The sequence below is a fragment of the Mesoplodon bidens genome (assembly GCF_964165515.1).
Source record: "Mesoplodon bidens genome assembly, chromosome: 8".
NCBI classification, from domain to species: Eukaryota; Metazoa; Chordata; class Mammalia; order Artiodactyla; family Ziphiidae; genus Mesoplodon; species Mesoplodon bidens.
This window is the reverse complement of record NC_138165.1, coordinates 24,877,104-24,899,146: the sequence shown is the minus strand read 5'-3', so window position 1 is coordinate 24,899,146 and position 22,043 is coordinate 24,877,104. Positions and strand designations below refer to the sequence as shown.

Here is a 22,043-nt window from a genome sequence, read left to right as displayed (position 1 = left end):
CTCCGGCTCCGCCCCCGACCGCTGAGACGCGGAGGCCCAAGGTCCTCCGCTACCCAAGCCTCCAGCCGCTAGACGCCGGCGGCGGGACTTCCGGCCGCTCGGCTCCCGCAAAATGGCGGCCGCCGTGGGGGCTTTTCCGTGTTGTTTTCCTCTCCGTAAATTCAGGTGTAGAAGCCTCTTGTCTTTCCGCCTAACCCCAGCCTCATGTAGTCTGCCAAGTCCTCTCTTGATTAGCCTAGTCGTTTTTATAGCACAGTTTAAAGCAAGGTCTTTAATCGTGGGTCAGACTCCTGCCTTTCACCTTTCTCAAGGCAGTGTGACCTTGACCTTCCTAAATCAGAGACTGAAATGTCTGTAAAGCTTTAGCCCTGTGCTTGTTTTAGAATAAGCACCCAGACCCTGACTGCTTGTGTTTCTATTGTCGGAGGAACGACATCCATATCCCCTCAGTGTACTGAGCGGAAACTGTACTGGTGGAAAACTTGTAGAGCAGGAACTGAACATATAGAAAAGTCATGAATTCTGCTCCTGTTCTCCTCACTTCACCCTTGTTCTCTATCTTCTTAACTTTTAACAGCTTCCCTGTTTCCCTTGAACCTGGCTGCTTTTTTTTTTTTTTAATCTCCTGATTAGATCTCAAAGCTAAAAGGATTTGTGTTTAGAAAGTATGGAGATTAATTCAATTAAATAAATATTTATTCAGCTTTGACTTTTAGCGGAATACAGGAAGATAGGCCTGGAAAGGTAGTTAGGGTGAACCTCTAGGAAGTTCCTTAGGTTAGTCTTAGAGTTTGGACCTATCCTCTGACCACAGTAAAACCATCAAATTCTTTTTTCATGAGAACATGTCTTAGTGATCACACTATTTTCGGATATGCAATCTGGAAGCTTTCCCAGGATTAGCTGAAAGACTGAAAGCAGGAAAAACATGACTTTGGGAAAAACCAAGCCACGAGGAAATAAAGATGTACTCTGGGGTGGTGGTAATGAAAAGAATGAAAGAGGCTTGAGAGACATTACAAAAGGAGAACTGATAGAACTGGATTACTGATAGGGCAAGAAAAGGAAGGAGATAATGAAGGTATGTATTTGTTCATCCATTATACTAAATAAAAGGAATTGAGGTAGGGAGACTCTAACATCCTTATTAGTTCTAAAGTTCTACTGTTTCCTATCGTTCTATTATCTGAAGATGAAAGGAAGAAATGTTTCAAGTGAGGGAAGTGGTTACAAGAAGATAATGAATTTGGTTTTAGACCTAAAATCTAAAACCTCAAGAAACTTAGTTTAGTCTCCTCTCTTGAAGAAGTTATCATCATCTTTCTTTGAGGTCCTGGAGATTAAGTCATTGATCTAAGAACAGCCAGCAAGTGAATGAGAGTCTAAGTGCTCACTGTCCTGTGAACTAACTGCTCATGAAGTTATCAGCACATGTAAGTAGAGATTTCTAGTAGACACCTAAAGAGAAAACAAGCTCAAGAGAGAGAAAAAACAGAGCCAAAGATGTGGTTTGGAGATATCTGTATGGAGTGGACAAGTAAGAGCAGCTGGCAGGGGGGACAGTGACTCTAGGAACAAAGTGTTTACGGAGATGAAGGACTTCATCCAAAAGTCATTCTTAGATAAGCAATTACTGATGAATGCCATAAGGTAATAATTTAATTCCACTATCATGTCTGCCAGTCATTCTGTGAGATGCTGACCTATATATACTGTTAACTGAAAATAGGAAGTGAAAAGCACAACACCTAAGATAACTTCTGTTAACGTTTTACTATATATGTATCACTTTTTCCTATGCATATATAAATCAGTTAAGAAAAATTGGGTCATACAATACACATTATTTTTCATATAGATGATTTTTAGTAACCTTTTTCATTTAATATATAACATTTTTATTCAGAAATATAGATCTGTGTCATAATTTTCAATACCTATTTAATATTCTCTATCAAAATTTTGAGGATGATCTCCCTTGAAAAATTTGGACTCTGGGCCATCCATAGAGTCTACTCAAAGATGAGTAAAGAAGAGGAAGATAAAATAGTACAAGTGTTTAGAGTGACTTAAAATGTGTTGTTTGAATATGTCTAAAATGATTTCTAGTTTCTTTCAAACTGCCTGTCCCCTTCCTGTCAGTACCAGTTTCTCCTTAGAGATTCATATGATTCCAGAGAAGCTGATCTCACTCTGCCTTCAAAGGTGATGTAACTAACCTATGCTAACCAATCAGTATGTTCGTTGGACTCAATCATTGAGTCAGGATGGGCATTGGCACCAAGGTGGTTTTATAGAATGGCTCTTAGAACATTTGCTGAGAATGCTGACGTTCTTTCCTACTGCCAGGAAGTTACTGGCAGCCATCTAGGGACCATGAGAGGAACCAGTCTTAGAATGATGCAGACACCAAGGAAAGCACAGCAGAGGGAAGGAAATAAACGGGTCCTTGACATATTGAGTTGTAGGATCAAGCTTCACCTGAAGCCAGTCAGCCTGTGGACTTCTCATTCATGTGAGCCGATCAGTTTTCTTTATTGTTTAAACAAGTTTGAGTTGGGTTTTCTGTTACTTGAAATCAAATGTATAAAAAAATTCTAGAAGAATATGCCAATAGTAATTATCTTTGAGTGATAAAAATACACAACTTTTTTTTTCTGTGTAGAAAAGTTCCCAAAATTTATACCAAAAAATGTGTATGTATTTTATCAGGAAAAAGTCTGAAATAAGTCATAAAGTGTATATTTTGGCTATATGAAAATGTTGAACCATAATAGTAAATATTTTTCTAAAATTCACTGCTAAGTATTAAACCAGGTAGGTGTACCAAATCTACCTATAAAATAGAACAATTTAAGAACACTGATACAGTGCAATATATGAACTTACACAAGGCTAAGGCCTTGTTTTTGTTAATCTGTGTATCCCTAGCATTTATAATAGTGCTTTCCGTGACATACAGTAGCTGTTCCATAAATGGTTTTTGAATGACTGAATAAAACATAACTGCCTACCAGCTATCCAAGATACCTTCTTTCTATTCAATGGGAATGATGGGGCTTGGGGCAGGCCGTTCCCAAATAATGTCAGGGTGGCATATTGATTATTTTGATTTAAAGTTACTTGAGAAACAGCTCTTATAAGAACACTCTGACCCTCCTTTGTTCCCCTGAAAGCAGGAAACAAAGCTCCCATAGGAAGGTATCCTCCCTATGCCGTGAGGATGAAAGGCATTGAGATAGGGAATTTGAGTCCAGGAAAGGTGTATAAACAAACTTTGTTACTCCTTCATTAATTTGCTACCCCAAGCAAAAACCCCTTTGTTTTGTCAAATCTTCACAAATGTTTGATTCTTTTTCTAAAAAGGTATGTAAACAGCCTGCTTTGTTCTCTTCTTAGGTATGTATGAAGTTAAATTTGTTTGTTTTTCTCTTGTTAATCTTCCTTATGTTAATTTGATTGTTAGACCAGTCGAAGGAACCTAGAAGGGAAAGGAAAAATTTTCTTCCCCCACAAGAAGCTATTTGATACAAGCAATTGTGGTATAGCTCTTTTATAGTGGCTGGATTTCTTATTTTTTCCAGCTTTTCACTTGGCCCAGGTTTATAGCTTTATAGAAACATTCTCTGAAACTATGGCTTCTGTTTGTTATTTTAAATGCTATAATTAATTTAATTTCTGATCTGTCAAGATAAAACCCTGAAAATTATCTTTTAATTTAATATTGTGTTTTTGTAAATACATAATAACTTTTTCCCCTTTTCAATTTGCTATTAAAATATTCTTACAGGACTTCTGGGTTGGTGGGCACATGGAGGTACCTGGAGAGTGGCTCATCCAGAGAGGGCATGGAAGCTCCATACCCCTTCCCACATACTGTGCCCTATGCATCTCTTCCATCTGGATGTTCCTTTGTATCCTTCATCATATCCTTTTATAGTAAACTGGTAAAAATAAATATATATAGATTTTATATACACATGTAATATGTGTATTATATATGTATTCTTACAAAAGCAGTGAGGGAAAATAGAATCTAAACATCTCACCTTGTTATTGATCTTATTGACTTCAGGTAAGGCTCAAATGTAGTTACGTAGGCAAGGGCTTTTGTCTGGGCCAGCACTTAAGAAGTTTTAAGCCGGAAAAACAATGAAACCAGAATTAGATTATGAAACTGAAAGTTAAATCAATGATTTAGATAAGAAAGGGTGCAGAAACCATACAGTAGCAACATGATGACTTTGGAGCCCATCCCGTTTGTCTCAGGATTTAGCTTCTTGATACCTGTGGTTTTGTTTTGGTCTTTTTTTTTTGTAAAGGGGTTAGAGATCAGGTAAATGGGAATGAAAAACAAACAAACAAAAAATACTCCTGTTTTTACTGCTACTCTGTTCAGTTTAAAATGTGCTCACAAATTTATGTAATAGGCAGTCACTCAACAAAGCATCTTATAAATGTGCAGAACATTTTGTAATTTGAATGGTGTCTAAGATGAAACACCGTAGAACTAACAAATTTTGTATGATATAAAGAGGAAGTGGCAAAAGCCTCAGATTTAGTTTTGACTTTGGAGTAAGAAGTTCTTTAGTTGATTCTAGTTAAAACCTGGGTAGAACTTTTGAGTAAATAGCTAATTCAAAAAAAGGTTATCTATCATATCCTCAGCATAACAATTAAGCACAGACCTCAGAAGCACTCTTCCAGTAGAGTATGTGTTTCAGGAGTTCCACTGTCCTTCCTTCCTTGAAGGGGCAGGCACTCTATCTGTGTTGATTTTCCATAGTATCCTCAGTACCTGGAACAGTGCTTGGCCCATAGTAGGCACTTGGTAAATGTTTGTTAACCTACCAACTCTTGGAATGCCAGCTAAACACGTTTATGAAATTTCTGTATTTAGAGAACTTAGAACGGAAACACCTGCCCTTTCTTGTGCTGCTTCTTTGAACTATCAACAAAAGTAACTGAAGGAGGAGAAGTATCAGAACACAAGTCTCTGTGTAGCTGCAGAGGAACCAGATGGTTTTGTGACTGACAGTGGCTGGAAAAGCCAAATCATGAGGAATTATCATTGGCTGTGGCATAGCATAAATGTGATAACGTCCCAATAATCAATTCTACAAATATTTAAATGTCCCCAGAATTCCAAAAATTATTTAGACTTTCCTTTTACCTTAACTTCTATGCAAGCTTTCCCTGAGCCATTCCAAAAAGTTGAAACAGGAAAGAGAACTTAAGACTTCTGAACTACAAGAACATTACCCAGACTGGGTCAGAAAGAGGCCTGGGCACTAAGTTTGGAGACAGTTGTTCTTGGAGAATAAAACTGATAAAAGTAAGTTTCTCAGTGCAGTATTAATTGGCACCTAGGCTTCTATAGCCTATAGCTAATATCACTATTAACTATATCCTCAAGTCTGGCTTATTATTAGTTCTAACGGCCTAACTCAAGCCCTCTTCCATGGCTGTACATAAACATTTTGGAGACAAGATGTTTATAGTAATGCTAACATTTGATAAAATTCCTAGAAAAGTCTTAGAAATTTAATTTCAAATGTTGCCTCAGTAACTGGTCAAGGATTTTGTTTTTTAACATAATAGTTTTTGTCAAACGAAGAACTACTATTAAAAGTTTAAGCCCAGAGGTATACATTTTATAAAATGTTACAATGAAGCTCGTGACTGACATTTAAATGGTAGGAGTTTTAAGTATGCTATTGAAAATCTGTAAAGGACAGTTAAGAAAATTATCAGACTGTAAGAGAAACATGTGAGCTCACCAAACAAGAGTTTTAGTGTAGACTTTGTCTTATTTATTTATTTATTTATTTTTGGCTGCGTTGGGTCTTTGTTCCTACGCACAGGCTTTCTCTAGTTGCAGCGAGCAGGGGCTACTCTTTGTTGTGGTGCGCGGGCTTCTCATCGCGGTGGCTTCTCTTGTTGTGGAGCATGGGTTCTAGGTATGCGGGCTTCAGTAGTTGCAGCTGGTTGGCTCAGTCGTTGTGGCTCGCGGGCTCTAGAGTGCAGGCTCAGGAGTTGTGAGGCACGGGCTTAGTTGCTCCACGGCATGTAGGATTTTCCCGGACCAGGGCTCGAACCTGTGTCCCCTGAATTGGCAGGCGGATTCTTAACCACTGCACCACCAGGGAAGTCCCTAGACTTTGTCTTTATCAAATGAAGTTAAAGGAACAAGTCATAGTTAAAGTGTGAATGGAAGAGCCTTCCCTTGTTCCACATCCGGTTGTTGCTGTTTGCGTTCCTTTACTGAGGCTACATCTTCATAAGCTTTTTGGCAGGTATATGTTGAACACTTCTGTTTCATGGTCAAGACAGGATCAGAGGCCATGGATACTGACAACTGATTTGTCTGTTTTCTTCTGTCTTTTTCCATGACTCTATCTACTGCCTCATCTTGATTTACAGGCAAAACCTACAAAACCTACAAAAATAAGTGTTTTGTGGTTTATCTAGGAATAATACAAAAAATATTACTCTTCTTTTTGGTGAAGAAAATCAATTTTGTGTAGTTTATTTCAACCTAAATAAAATGTGAATTTCATTTAAAAAAATGTTTAAGCGCAATATTTTCCATAGTGAATGTAATTGTTTATTTTAGAGGCAAAAGGAGACTATCCCTGAGGGCAATTGAAACAGTTTTTAGAAATCTTCAAACCCAGGCAGTGATTCCAGAGAAATTCAGAAGCATCTCCCTGAATCTTTCTTCTCAGTCACTTTAATCTCACTCATCCAACCATGTGTGTCAGAAATTAGAGTATGAAGGAAATGACCATTTTTCTTGTTTGTCCAAAATTCCTCTGCTAACTTTGGAAGGTGGTAAGCAGGAAAGAAGCATGACCTCTGTTACAGGGAGTTTAGCCTGTGTGAAGAGGTTGGAGAGGAAAAAGCCTTCATGACTTTTCGTAGTGGCTAGTTCAAAAAATGTAGAGGGTTCATGAAAGTAATTACAGAGTAACCTGAAGAAGAGAAATTTGTCTCCTCCACTCTTGGAAAGGGAAATAAGAGAAGCTTTATGTAAGTCCCTCTGAGGGGAGGTGACCAATGGGAAGCTGTTGCTAAGGAGCCAGCTGGTGCAGGGATTATGCTCTAGGTAATGTTCTATAAAAGGATAGAGGGCGGAGGTTAGAGTTTAGACATTTCCTCCAATTTGACAAGAGCTGTTCCATTGTTTCCTCTTTTAATCCTCAGTCTTGATGTGCTTTCAAGCCCTCTATCATTCTTTCTCTTTCTCAGCATGTTCTCATCTTCTCATTTCACTATTATTACAGGCATAGTTTGGAGATATTGTGGGTTTGGTTCCAGGCCTCCACAATAAAGCGAATATTGCAATAAAGTAAGTCACATGAACTTCGGGGTTTCCTAGTGCCTATAAAAGTGATGTTTACACTATAGTCTGTTAAGTGTGCAATGCATACAAATGTACATTATGTCTAAAAAAACAATGTACATACCTTAATTAACAAATACTTTATTGCTAAAAAATGCTAACTGTCACCTGACAACGCAGGGTTTCCACAGACCTTCAATTTGTAAAAAGCACAGTTATCTGTGAAGTGCAATAAAGCCAAATGCGATAAAACGAGGTATGCCTGTACGTGCTAGCGATTTGGTGCTAGCAGGCTACCTGCTTGCTCCACACATTATTTGTTCAGTATGATTTTCGTGCATAGGTTACTGATCAAGGACCTAGGAGAGTCATGTGAACAAGCAGATGGAATAACATGGGGCAGGGATCATTCATAAGACTTGAGGTACAGAGGGGTAAAAAGTAGAATGATTAATCATAGTCAGGAGCCCAAAGGTCTGTCACAGTGCTCAATCAGCTTCACACTAGAGTCACTTGGGGAATAAATTTTTTTAAATTGAAGCATAATTGACCTACAACATTACATTAATTTTAGGTGTACAACATAATGATTTAACATTTGTGTGCATTGCAAAACGATCACTTGGGGAATATAATTTTTAAAAATATAGATGCCAGGGTCCCTGTTAGACTTACTAAATCAACATCACTGGGATTGGGTCCAAAACCCGTATTTTTTTTTTTAAGATTCTGCAGATGATTCTAGTGCAAATTTCTAAGTGAGAGCTACTCATTTAGGGAATAAACTAGAAATTATAAATCTGTTTCAAGGGCAGGCAGGAATATTTGTTTCAGAGGAGGGCAGAAAAAATTTCCAGAGTCTCGGTACTCTATGGGGAGAAATGTGTTCTTACTATACGAAAAAGGGCACATTGAGTCTGGTAACTTCCTTTGGAAATCCATCTCAATAGCGGTTTTCCTATCAGGACATATTTCTCACATGAGACCCATTTCTTTTTGGTTTGTGGATAAAAGCAAAACAAAATAAAACTGACCTTCGTCTTCGTTTCTCGTATATGTACACCATGTCCTCGCTGTAGTGCCATTATCAAATTCCAGTCAGAAAGTTCATGTTGGGGGTAAAACTGGGTCAGGTAATTTTCTGGCACATTCAGTAACTAAACCAATACATTTACTGTGTCGTGGATTATGTAGCAGAACCCCAGTGCAGTCATTTCACCATCTCTTAAAGCTTCAGTTTTTGAGAAACAATCATAATTCCTCTTATCTTTCTTCAGAGATGTTATTTTCTAAAATACGGCTTTTTACTAATCTTTTCTTTTATAGTTTGTGCATTTGGTGTCTTATTTAAGAAATCCTCACCTGCATCAAGGTCATAATGATATTCACCTACATTTTCTTCTAAAAGTTGTGTCTTTCAAAATTGTTATTCTTTGTACCATTTTCCAAATTCTTATATGCTATTAGAGCCCCACTGTAGATTCAAAGTGTAAAAGTTCCTGCCCAGCACAGAGAAGAATGCTTCCATAGCTCCTGCTACAGTCTAGATCCAAAAATCCTCAATGCAGAATAAAATAAAGCAGGAATGTATAGAGACAAAAATCTATCAAATGTGGTAAAAAGAAGATAGAGTAGTATCAGCTAACGGAAATATAAATTATCTTAAAGTCAATGTATATTTCCCCTAGAGATACTGAAGAGATGAGACCTTAAGCCTTGAGAAGAGTGAGCAAATGCAGGACGTGTGGACTAATGACTGGTAATCATACTGTGGTTACACTTATTGCATGTTTGTCAGATGTCTAGCAGGGGGATACTTATGTGTGTGCCCAATGTCTAGCAGGGATATACTTATGTTTGTGAAATGTCTAGCAGAGATATACTCATGTTTGTCAAATATCTAGCAGGGCCTTTAAGATGTCCTTGAGTTAAAAGTCACTGTACAGCTCCATGTCAGCTCTAATGAAAAACCAACTACTTTGAAGAAAGTAATCTTTTGATAAAATTCCTAGAAGATAACCCATATCTGAACCCCTGCTCTGGCATTCCATACCCAACTCCTTCAGGTTCTTGGCTCAGTTTTGGAACTGGCTGTTGGATTTGGGGCTCCAGCTCTTGCACTGCTTTATAAATGTCTGTTGTCTACTGTCTTCCACCTGCCTCCAGGATTGTGTCAGATATCCAGTTGGGCCCACCTGTGATTGACTTGGCTGTATCTAATCAGAGTCATAGGGCCTCTGTGTAGGATCCTTAATGTCATCTCAAGCTGATGAGAATAAGCTTCTGGCCCCCACTTTCCAACTGTTACGTAGTGGGGACTATGATTTGCATTAACAAAGCCAAACCTTTAGGATACTCTCCATATACTCAAATGCTCTAACTGACAATTGTCCCAACAAAGGAGGCATCTCTACTGATAAAAAAAATAGTCCATTTTCAAAGGTGTGACTTGTGTCAGGCTACCCTGTGCAGAATAGCACCACCCTTTGTGGGAGGGCCTGTTTCCCTCTCATCAAGTGAGTCTGATAGTTGGGTGGGCCCAAGGGGTGATTCTGCTGCTCACCAATAGCAGCTTTCCCTACTCTCCATGGTAAGAAGTGTCACTGCTGTCCCTGCAACCTTGCCTAGGATTGGATGGGCCTCTGGATGTGAGGGGGAACTGACAGGGTTGATTCAGTTGCCTTGGCCAGCTAGGCAGATGGCCCTTTCCTTCCTCACTGCTTTGTGTGCTTTCCCCCAGTCTGCCTCTCAGTAAAAAGGCACAGCCTGATATTTTTCCATTTCTGCCACTTCCAAATTCCCTCTGCCCTGGTGAGTCCAAAAATCTGAGGCCCTGTCATCTTGGATCCCCCCAGATACCCTTCTCTCCTACAGTCATGGCCTTTGGGCTCTTATCTGTGCCATGATGTGGAGCCCTGGTTAGCATTCGACACTGAAGCAGGCCACAAGGATCTTGTGTGTCTCCAAAGTCCCTGTAGCAGCCTAGGGCCCTGCTTAGCTTCACTTCAAGAATCGTAGGCCTGGGTTCCCTTGCACTTTCTTCACAGTCCCAGGTGCGCTATGACAATTCCCAGTGTCCCCTGTCTGCTGATAAACCTCAACCTGACCAACCCTTGAGTTACAGCATTTCTGTTAGCTCCACAAAGAATTCCGGTCAGTTAGAGTTTACAGCTCTGTCCTGGGCATGCGGACTACATCACTTAGGAGTGGCACCATCACGCTCTGGGTACATCCTCAGTAGTGTTCCCTGTCCTGTGCCAGGAGTCAGTATGTGCCCGTGGCCCAGGGGAAGCTTAGTGTGAGTGGACCTTCTGCCTCCCTTGCAGTCCCCAACTCTAATAGAGAGGCATTCAGTGAGGCTTCCTAGCTGATGTTCCTATTGTGAGGAAGCTGGCCTTTGTGTAGCCCTTAATGTGCGCTTCAGAACCACTGAACCTTTGTAGGCTTTTCGGGTCCTACTCCACCTGGGAAAATATGTGTATTATGTGTGTTGTATAAGTTTCCTATTGTTGCTGTAACAAATTAACCACAAACACAGTGGCTTAAAACAACACAGACTTATTACAGTTCTGGAGATCAGAAGTCCAGAATCCTCCTCACAGGGCTAAAGTCAAGGTTTCTTCCAGAGGCTCTAGGGAAGAATCTGTGTCCTTGCCTTTCCCAGCTCCTAGAGGCCACCTCGGCTTGTGAACCCCTTGCTCCATATTCAAAACCAGCAATGTTACATCTCCCTGACCCTCCTTCTGTAGTCACATCTCCTTCTGACCACAGTTTTAAGGACTCATATGATTAGATTGAGTCCACCTGCGTAATCCAGACTAATCTCCCCTTCTCAAGGTCCTTTACTTAATCACACATTTGCTTTGTGTAATTTTTCCAAGTCCCTTTGGTCGTGTAAGATAGCATGTTCACAGGGTCTGGGGATTAGGACAGGGACATCTCTGGAGGGCCACTTTCGGCTACCACACATATTTTCATAGGAACACCAACAAACCAGATTATTCACAAACTAAATTAATTCTATCCTGTAAGAGCCTAACTGCCCCTAGTGTATGTCTTCCTGACAGATTATAAACCCCTGTTTTTGGTTCCTAGCATTTAGCTCAGTTCCCTGAATACTGTAAGTACTCAGTGGAGCTTCGTTTATAAGAATAAGGATGCCCAGTCTTGGGGGAGGGGGCACAAGTCTGTCTCTGTGTGTGTTGGGGACAGTGGAGGTTCATGGTAGCAGACATGATAATATGAGCTGCAGTCAGCTGTCAGAGTTATCATTGAACAAACTGGTCTGATTGGGTGTGACGTCTGGTAGAGGATACAATGAACCAATGTGCCAAAATGCTGAGTGAGAGCAATTGTGCTGCTAAAGCCAACTTGTAGAGTGAGACTGCCACACTGGTCAAACTTCTAGTCATAGGGAGCTATTCTTTTCCTCAACGCAGTTTTCCTTCCCTAGCCACAACCATTGGTATTGTCATCTGAGGAAAAAAGCAAGCTCTCTTGCTGGAGCAGGATGTCAGCCTGTGTGCACAGGGCCTGGGTCCCTCCTCCACTTGATCATGCACCTGGGGTTGGACTACATGTCAAGATGTACTTGCATTTTTGTCTTATTTCCCCTCCCTCAACCATGCTTTTTTTTTGTTTGCTTTTAGTGATGTTGAAGGCTATAAGTATTTCTAGTAACACAGAGAATCCTGATCCACAAAGAATGTTTCATATAAACTGCTATTTGAGGTCAATAGGGACAAAATATCCAAAAATAGTGGAATGGCCAGACAGAGCAAAACATGACATTTTCTTTTTTCTTTTCCCCACAAATCACAACCTTTTCTTTTTCTTTTCTGATTATAATAACGGACAGTATGCGTGCACACTTTAAAAAATGTACCAACATGTATGTAGTAGAAAACAAGATGTATTCAGTAATGACAACAGAAATAATCTCAGTTAACATATGCAGAAACATGTATACATATATATATACACACTCAAAAGCACATATGTTTATTAAAATGCAAACATTTTATAACCTCTTTTTTTTAACTCAATATATTGAGAATATTTTTCCATTTCAACTCACACATCCGTTTTTTAAATTGGGTTATAGTATTCTATATATGTGTGTCATAGTTCATTTACTTAATTCTCTAATGGGAATTTCAGTAAATTTCATGAATATTTTCTTTATTTTTTTAGTAGTCACCATTAAATTATTAACACATGTATTTAAAGTTAACAAACAGGGCTTCCCTGGTGGCGCAGTGGTTGAGAGTCCGCCTGCCGATGCAGGGGACACGGGTTCATGCCCCGGTCCGGGAAGATCCCACATGCCGCGGAGCGGCTGGGCCCGTGAGCTATGGCCGCTGAGCCTGTGCGTCCGGAGCCTGTGCTCCGCAACGGGAGAGGCCACAACAGTGAGAGGCCCACGTACCGCAAAAAAAAAAAAAAAAAAATAGCTAGCCTTCTTTAAAGTTAACAAACAACCAAAAAAAAAAAAAAATACCCAAGGTCTGAAATTAATCTCTGGCCCCTTCCTAGACAAGAAAAGAAATTTAAAACACTTCACTACTGAACACAGCTCGCCTCCCCTATCACCCTACAATCTTCCTTATTAGTATTGCTCAGAATTTTAATTTTGCCTCTTTGAAAAACCACAGAATAATTCAATTCATTAAAGTTTAGAAAACATATCACCCATTCATTATTACTAATTTCTATGCTCACTAGTCTTTCCTGAATCTGACTCCTCCCCACCTGGGCTCTGGAAATGTCAGGGATTGCAGAAGCTCCAAAACCAGACTGCCTCCATCAGACCGTCAGTTCTGCCACTTGAAAGCTGTGTGGCTTTGGATAAGTGACTTAACTTTTCCATGCTTCAGTTTTCTCATCTATAAACTCAGGGTAATTATAGTAACTACCTCATCAAATTGCTGTGAGAATTAAATAAATTAATGCCTTTGAACAGTACCTTTGCACTAGTAAGTTGTCAATAAATATTTGCTACAATTATTATATTCCTATAGTAGGTTCTTTCCACTGAGGGTCTTTCAGTTACATATGTATGTTTTCATGTTACTAATTAGCATCCTTTCATTTCAGCTTGAAGAACTCCTTTCAGCATATCTTATAACACAGGTCTAATGGTGATGAACTCCCTCAGCTTTTGTTTGTTTGGGAAAGTCTATCTCTCCTTCATTCCTGAAAGACAACTTTGCTGGGTAAAGTATTCTTAGTTGGCAGATTTTCTAGTTCTTATACTCTGAATATATCGTCCCACTCTCTCCTGGCCTGCAGGTTTTCTGCTGAGAAATCTGTTGGTCATGGCCTTTTGCAGGTACCCTTTATATGTGAAGAAGTTTTTTCTCTTGCTGCTTTTAAAATTCTCTTTGTCTTTGATTTTATATAGTTTTATTATAATGTACCTTGGAGAAAATCATTTGGGGTTGAAATTTTGTGATGACCTATTAGCTTCATGAATTTGGACGTCCAGACATCTCCTCAGATTTGGGAAGTTCTCAGTCACTGTTTCTTTTTTTCTTTTTTTAACTTTTTAATTTTTAAAAAAATTTTGGGTGAGTTGTGTCTTCATTGCTTCATGCAGGCTTTCTTCTAGATGCGGCGAGCGGGGGCTACTCTTTGTTGTGGTGTGTGGGCTTCTCATTGCAGGGCCTTCTCTTGTTGTGGAGCATGGGCTCTAGGCACGCGGGCTTCAGTGGTTGTGGTGCATGGGCTCAGTAGTTGTGGCTCGTGGGCTCTAGAGCGCAGGCTCAGTAGTTGTGGTGCACGGGCCTAGTTGTTCCACGGCATGTGGGATCTTCCTGGACCAGGGCTCGAACCCATGTCCCCTGCATTAGCAGGGATATTCTTAACCACTGCACCACCATGGAAGCCCAGTCACTATTTCTTTAAATAAGCTTTCTGCTCCTTCCTCCCTTTCTCCTCATTTTGGGACTCCAGTTATGTATAGATTGTTTCTTTTAATGGTATCTCATAATTCACATAGACTGTCTTCCTTCTTTTCATTCTTTTTTCTTTTTGCTCCTCTGACTGGATGATTTCAAATGACCTGCCCTTTAGTTAACCAATTCTTTCTTTTGCTTGATTGAGTCTATTTCAACTCAGTTGAAACTGTTGAATTCTTCAGGCAGTGTATTCTTCAACTCTAAGATTTCTGTCTTTCTTTTCTTTATGGTTTCTATTTCTTTGTTGAACTCATTTTCTTCATGCATTATATTTCTAAATTCATTTAATTGTCTGTTTTCTTTTAGTTCACTAAATTTCTTTAAGAGGATTATTCTGAATTCTTTGTCAGACAGTTCATAGATCTCCACTTCTTTAAGGTCAGTCATTGGAATTTTAGTAGCTTCCTTTTGCGGAGTTGTGTTTCTTTGATTATTCATGATCCCTCTGGCCTTACGTTGGTACCTGTGCATTTGAGGAAGTAGTCACCTCTTCCAGTCTTAACAGGCTGACTTTGACAGGCAAAGCCTGTCAGCCTATCCAGAGATTGTTGGTGGATCGTCTGGTGTGGCTATGGGCAGGCTTGCTGCTGGATTCCTTGGGCAGGCGGGTGTGGTGCCTGGGTCAGTAGGTAGAAAGGCTTGGTGTTTGGGTAAGTGGGGATCAGCTTGGTGTCTGGGTCCATGGTGGCTCACTGGGGCAGGCCTGGTGCTTGAGTCTTGCACTGATGGGCCTGGGACCTGGGTCTGTATGGGCAGACCTGAATCTTGGGTCCACAGGAGCCAACCAGGTGCCAAGGACCAGTGGGTGGGCCCATCATCTGAATCTGTATGGGGCTTATCTGGTACTGGGATGGACTGGGAGCCTGATTTCATAGGAACTGGCCTGGAGGCTGGGGCCACAGGGCCAGCCTGGCACTAGGGCAAGCCTGGAGTCTGGGGCTATAGGAGGCATCCTGTCACCTGGGGCCTCAAGGGCCAGCCTAGAGGTTGTGTCTGTGGGTCCAGACTGGTTCTGGTGCGGACTGCAAGCCTGGATTCATGGGAGCCAGCCTTGAGGGTAGGGCCTCAGGGGCTGGCCTAGTGATGGGGTGGGCTAGGAGCCTGGGTCTGTAGCAGCCTATCTGGAGTCTATATCCACGGGGGCTAGCACAGCACTGAGGTGGGATGGGCGCCTGGGGTTATAGGAGCTGGCCTGGTGCTGGGTTGGGTCAAAAGCCTGGTGTTTGGTAGTCAACCTGGTGCTGGTCCCAGCCAGGAGCCTAGGTTGGTGGGAGCCCACTTGGAGCCTGGGTTTTTGGGGGGGTGGGGGAAGAAGGGAGGTGTTTTATAGTTCTATGATTAGGTCTCAGTCTTTTAGTGAGACTGTGCCTCTGGACTGTGAACTTCACATGTGCTTCTCAGTCCCCCACCGATACCCCGAGATGGAACAGGATGGCTAGAGGGGGCTTGAACTGGATATTTCCCTTCCCTAGGCCAGTTAGGCTCTGATAAAACCCCACCAGGTTAGGCTCTGGTTAAATAGTTTCTCCTGAAGGCAGACCTTGTTAAGAACTGAATGTTCTGGTTTATTTCAAAATAGTTCCTGCAGAATAGTTCTGCCAGAAGCATGGTGGGGAAGCAGGTTGTGGTGGGATTTTTCTACAGTGTTTACTGTGAGAACCTGGTGGAGATCCAGAAGGTAAAACTCACAAATATGTGGAAGCCCCCAATGACTGGGGCCCCCCTTGAGTTTTCAGAGTTCTCCACACTGAGCCTCCAGCAATTTGTAAATCATAGTTCAGGTTTCCCTACCTCGGTGCTGGTTCCCACAGAGGTTGCTGCTCCAGTGAGCTGTGATTCTCAGTATTTGCCTGTTGGTCTCTCCAATTTGGGGAGCAGCATTTTGCCCTGTGACTTCACTTCTCTTTTGGGTCTAAGAAGATGTGTTGATTTTTGCCTTTTACTTATCGTTAGGTTGGAGTGGCAACTTCCAAGCTTCTTATGTGCTGGACTAGAAACCCAAAGTCTCTTTTTACCTTTTCATCACTGAAATATGAAAAGGCTTAGTGATTTTATATGAATCATTGCTAGGCCTCTTTCTTCCAGCAGTTCTTATCTGTTTCCCTTGCTTACCTATTATTTTACTGAGGCTCCCAGAAGTTATATGTCAGTGGACTTCATGTTCTATTGACAGGATGTCCCCTGGCCAAAATATATGAAAAAGTGAATAACTGGAATGCCTTGATCAGTCCTACCCTTTCTAATAAGGTTTTCCCAATCTGTCATCCAGTAAGCCTACCCACTTCCTTTTGGTTCTTAATGACCCCTCTTACATTCCAAAAAATAACCCAACAGTTCTCACTAGTTTATCTTATTTTCACAGGTGTTTATTATTTTTTCTTTTTACTATACTTAATGGTTTTACACACTGCTTTATGGAACCTGGTTGTATGTTTTGTGATGAGTGGGTACTTTATATATTTTAAATATTTATGGCTTTACATCTTTTGTTGCTAGCAGATATCATCTGTTGGACTGTGATTGGGCTGAATCTTCAAATAAATGTCTCTTTCATCTTCAACCTTCCAGTTCTCTTATGTTTTACATCTGTTTCCTTGGGAGTGGGCTCAGACTTTCACTCCCTGTATTCCTTAAATTATTCCCCTTAGCCTTTTATTGAGTGTAAGAATTCTGATTGTATCGATATAGATTTGCCTCACACATCAATTCTCTCTTTCCAATGACTCTTCTCACTGCTGCCTTGTGCCTTATCACTGCAGACCTAGTCTCCCACCTGGTCTAACTCTTTTCAGTGTCTCCCCATTCCATATTATTTTTCTAAGACAGTGGAATACTTTTAATCTCAAGTACCTCAAAACTCAACTCAGACAATTTTTAGGCAATGAATGTAGTTTACTGGCTAATAGAACTAAAAAGTCCAAGGTAGGATAGGCTTCAAGGTTGGTTTGATTTAATAGTTCAACCACGTCCTCAAAGACCTGGATTCTTTACCTTTCTCTGCTCTGCCTTCAGTCTTGTCAGCCTCATTCCAAATGTGGCTTCTCTCCGAGTGGCAAAATGATTCCAGAAATTCAAATTTCATATCTATACATCACTCTGCCCAGAAAGGAAAGAAGTATCCCTTACGGTGGCTCTTCCAGAGAACTGAAAAAGCTTCTTTCCTAGAAGCCCATTACTGTAAAGGATACATTATGTGTTACTGGACAAAATTAGCCCAGACGCCCTTCCTGTACTGACACGTGTGCCTGAGAAATGGCATGCACTGTGTGGCTTAGCTGCGGCTTATATGATCCAGTCATTGTAGAAAGAGGAATGGTATGACCTAATGAATTTAGACCAATCTGAGACCACTCCTCTAGTGCTGGGAGTTCAGTCAGCTTCTTGATAAACAGGAGAGAGAAGCTGACATCTGACTGAAAGTCTGGAAATTCTGAGGAAGGCAAAATAGGGAAATGGATGTTGAGTAAGAAATGCCCGGAACCTTTACATGGTTACTTTAAAAATTGATAAAACACCAGTTTTATTTTATTGTTCTGCTGCTCTAGTCCAAGAACAAAATCTGTCCTGCCACCTGTTTTTGTAAGATTTTACTGAAACACAGCCACACTCATTTAAAAAGTATTGTCTATGGCTGCTTTCACACCACAATGGAGAGTTGAGTAGTTGTGACAGAGACCCTATGACCTGCAAAACCTAAAGCATTTATTATTTGGCCCTTCCAGAAAGTTTGCTGAGCCTTGGCCTGAGGGATTAAATCTAAACTCATCCTGGATTTCAAAGTGTTCTATCATCTATTATCACTCTACTGATCTTATTTAATTGGCATTATCCACTGTATACAACCTCTCTAATCCAATCAGATAAGTTTATTCACCTACCCCAAATAGTGCATGTTCATTCTTCACTTTTCTCTTTTCTTCCTGGCTTATCCAACTTGGAATGTTCTCCTTCAATCTTATGTATCATTGAAGGCCCATCTCAAGTTCATGAAGTTTTCTTTTTTAATGAAGTTTTCTTTTTTTAACTTTACCCACACTGGAGCCTTCTTTCCTACATTTATTGCCTCTATCACACTATGAAGCATTTTGAGTCTGTATATGTTTTATAAATATATCAGATAAATACACATCTGTTCAATTAAAAGCAAAACTCCTAGATATTAGAGTCTTGGTAAAATAATATTTTTTTTGTGTCTTTTATAGAAATTCAAGCAGTACTGGACCAAGAGAAGGCACTTAACTAATACATACTAGTCCTGTCAAACTCCGCCTCACACATACCCAGAATTAGTCCACTTCTCTGCGTCCCTCTCCCACCCTAATCTGAGCTCCACCTCTTCTCATCTGGCCTAATTCTACAGTCTCCCAAGTGCCCCCTGCTCCTTCTAGCCCGTACAGTCTTCTCCCCACATAGCAAACGGACTGACTGTAAATATTTAAATCAGATGATGTTATTCTCCTACTTAAAATCCTCCACTTCCATGACATATCTAGAAGAGAAGTTGTGATCTGTTTCTGCCTAGATCTGCCCTTTCATCTCCTTTCGCTTGTCAGTGGTCACTCAGCTCTAGGTTCTCTCAGTCCCTTCTGCCTGGAATACTCCCCTCCGCGTCATGAACATCTGGCTCTTCATAATTGAGGTCTCAGCTCTCTCCTCCTTGCCTGATCACCCAATCTGTACTGACCCCTCACATCCTGTATATCACTCTATATCACCGCATCCAGCTTCACTTTCTTCATTGTCCTGATCTTGACAAAATTTGTCTTGTTTACTTGTTTAAGTGTTTCCCCTATAAATGCAGCTCCATGAGCTTACCTAATTTGTTCACTGCTAATTTGTTCATGGCTATATTTCCAACCCCTAGAACAGTGCCTGGTGCATAAGAGGTATTCAGTAGGTCTTGTGGAAAAAATAAACAAAACGATTCGTAGATTTATTTTCTTTTGAAATAGGAAAAAAGGACTTTTGTTCACTCTCATTAAAATGCATTTACTAAGCACCTACTTTCATGGTGCTTAGTAAATGTATTTTACCACTTAGGGTTTTGCAAAAACTGTTCTTAGGGGTTATGTTAGTTTCCTAGGGATGCTGTAACAAATTACCACAAACTGAATGGCTTAATTAACTTCATTCTCTCGCCATTCAGGAGGCCAGAAGTGTTGGCAGGGTTCATTCCTTCTGGAGGCTCTGAGGGAGGATCCATCCCATGCCTCTTTCCTAGCTTCTGGTGGTTGCAGCAGTCCTTGGCATCCTGTGACTGGTAGGCACATCACTCCAATCTCTCCTTCCATCTTCGCATCACATTTTCTCTGTGTGTCTCTCTGTGTCCTCTTCTGTCTCTTATAAGGACACTCTCATTGGATTTAGGGCTCACTCTAATACAGTAAGATCTCATCTTGATCCTTAACTAATTATATCTGCAGTTGCCCTATTTCCAAGTAAGATCACATTCTGAGGTTCTGCATGGACTGAATTTGGAGGCAGGGGGACACTATTCAACCCATTACAGGGGTCTACAATATGACATAGAAATTAACAATCTACTCTTCCTGTGGTTTAGTGCACCTAGGTTGTTTTTTGAGTGGCTAGCAATCATCTCCCTTCCCAGGAACACCCCAATTTCTTATTGGGGAATTACTTCTCCCCTTTTGTGGACAATCTTGGTAGGGATGTAAATCAATATTTCTCATCCCAGTGTAACCAAGGAGCCACATGTGACCCAAGGGAAGGCAACTGGACCCCTGGGAATTTTATTTTTCCAAATTTATGTTTCTTTATACTTTGGCAACCTTTCAAGACAGAGCCTTTACTCCATACTAAATTTCCCATGATTGTAGCACTAGAAATCTGTGAATTCACAGAACACATTAAACAATCTAGACTCTTAGAACTTTTAACCTTGAGTTAGGGACATACAGGATAGGAAATAAAGTGTGAGTATACATTGGAGCAGCAGCACCTTGACAAGATCTGTAAGTTGTTTTTGCTGCCTGGACCCCAGGAGCCTGTCCTCATTCCTGTCTTGTGTCCAGGTCTGGCCCTCTAGCCCCCTGTCCATCCCATGAGTTCCTGGCTAGTACTCTGTTAAAGTCCCTTTTTGCTTGTTAGCCAGAATCCATTCCTATCATTTGCAACCAAAGAAACTCAACTGTTACACTGAAATCCAGATTTGTTCAGTACTGGTGCAGTTTTGCATATTTAGCTCTGAATTCTGACATGCTGAGTTTACTACTACATGAGATACTACCTTCAAAATGTCAATTTCATCTCAAACCTACAAATTAGTGCAATTACAAGACAGCATATTAGCATTATTATTAATTTATTTATAACCCGTCTTGTTCCAAAAGGATTGCATTGTGTTAAATTATCCTACAAAGCAAGGAAAAGTACATTTAAAATAAGAAATGAAAATGAGGCAAGGGAAGAATAGGATAGAAAAGTGAGATGGGGCCATGAGTGAACCTAATCCATAAAATGGTTACTGAGAAGACCTAGACAATGAGTAGAGAAAAGATGCAATAACATGAGAGGGTCTACAGGCTACTGTTTTTGCTATGGTATTGAGCAACAGTATTTTCTACTTGAAATAATACCTTCTCAACCCACATTTCTGTTAAAAAAACTTGAAATCTCTTTATAGTAAAGTGGGACCATGAGATAATTAAGCAACTTGCCAAATAGGAACTGCCAAATACCAGAAAAGACAATGAATTTGCTTAAAGTCATTATGTTATCTGTTTAAAGAAGGTAAAAAGAGAAAAGAAGTCCTAAAACATCAGCTTTAAATTTATCTTTTGGTTAATATTACTCAAAAAACCTTTAATCTGTAGTGCCTTATTTTAAATTGGTGATAATTTATTTTGCTTTACATAACAGATGGATCTTGGAAAACTTAATTTTATAATCTTTTGTTACAGATTAAAATATTTTAAATACAATAGAGAAACTGACTGTTTCAAAGAACACCTGTAGTCAATCTTTTTGCAAATCAAATATTACCCCCTTGTTTATTATTTTAGTGATTTGGGGTTTTCACGTACTATAGAAATGCTGGTTCCCTTCTTGCAGTTTTTATAAAGGAAGCAAAGCCCAGATTTTAAATGCAAGTGCTGCATAAAGATATTGCTCATACACAGTAACGCAGTAAACACAGTCATAAGATACTGATCTTCATTACTGTAATGAAGATTTTCCCATTTTAATATTTATTGCATTTTTTTTCCCTACCAAACCTTTTCCAAAAAGGATCTGAGGCAACTATTGAATACGTCACAAGTGCCACCTAGTGCTTTCTTTGAAAGTAACATTTTTATTTTATTTATTTATTTATTTATTTTAAAAATATTTATTTACTTATTTATTTGGTTGCACCAGATCTTGGTTGCGGCAGGCAGGGTCCTTAGTTGTGGCAGTCGAACTCTTAGTTGCGGCATGCATGTGGGATCTAGTTCCCTGACCAGGGAGCGAACCCGGGCCCCCTGCGTTGGGAGCACAGAGTCTTAACCCGTACGCCACCAGAGAAGTCCCAACATTTTTATTTTTTATAAATTTATTTATTTGTTTGTTTATTTTTGTCTGTGTTGGGTCTTTGTTGCTGTGCACGAGCTCTCTGTAGTTGCGGCGAGCGGGGGCTACTCTTCATTGCTGTACATGGGCTTCTCCTTGTCGTGGCTTCTCGTTGCAGAGCACGGGCTCTAGGTGCACGGGCTTCAGTAGTTGTGGCACACGGGTTCAGT

General features: G+C 40.3%; 1 long non-coding RNA gene across 1 annotated transcript; it reads left to right on the top strand.

Annotated features, from left to right (window-relative positions):
* Positions 1-2,027: 2,027 nt before the first annotated feature.
* LOC308621679 lies at positions 2,028-5,312 on the top strand. Its single transcript, XR_014016496.1, has 3 exons — positions 2,028-2,515; positions 3,791-3,914; positions 5,191-5,312. It is a non-coding gene; the product is annotated as an uncharacterized lncRNA (long non-coding RNA).
* Positions 5,313-22,043: the final 16,731 nt, after the last annotated feature.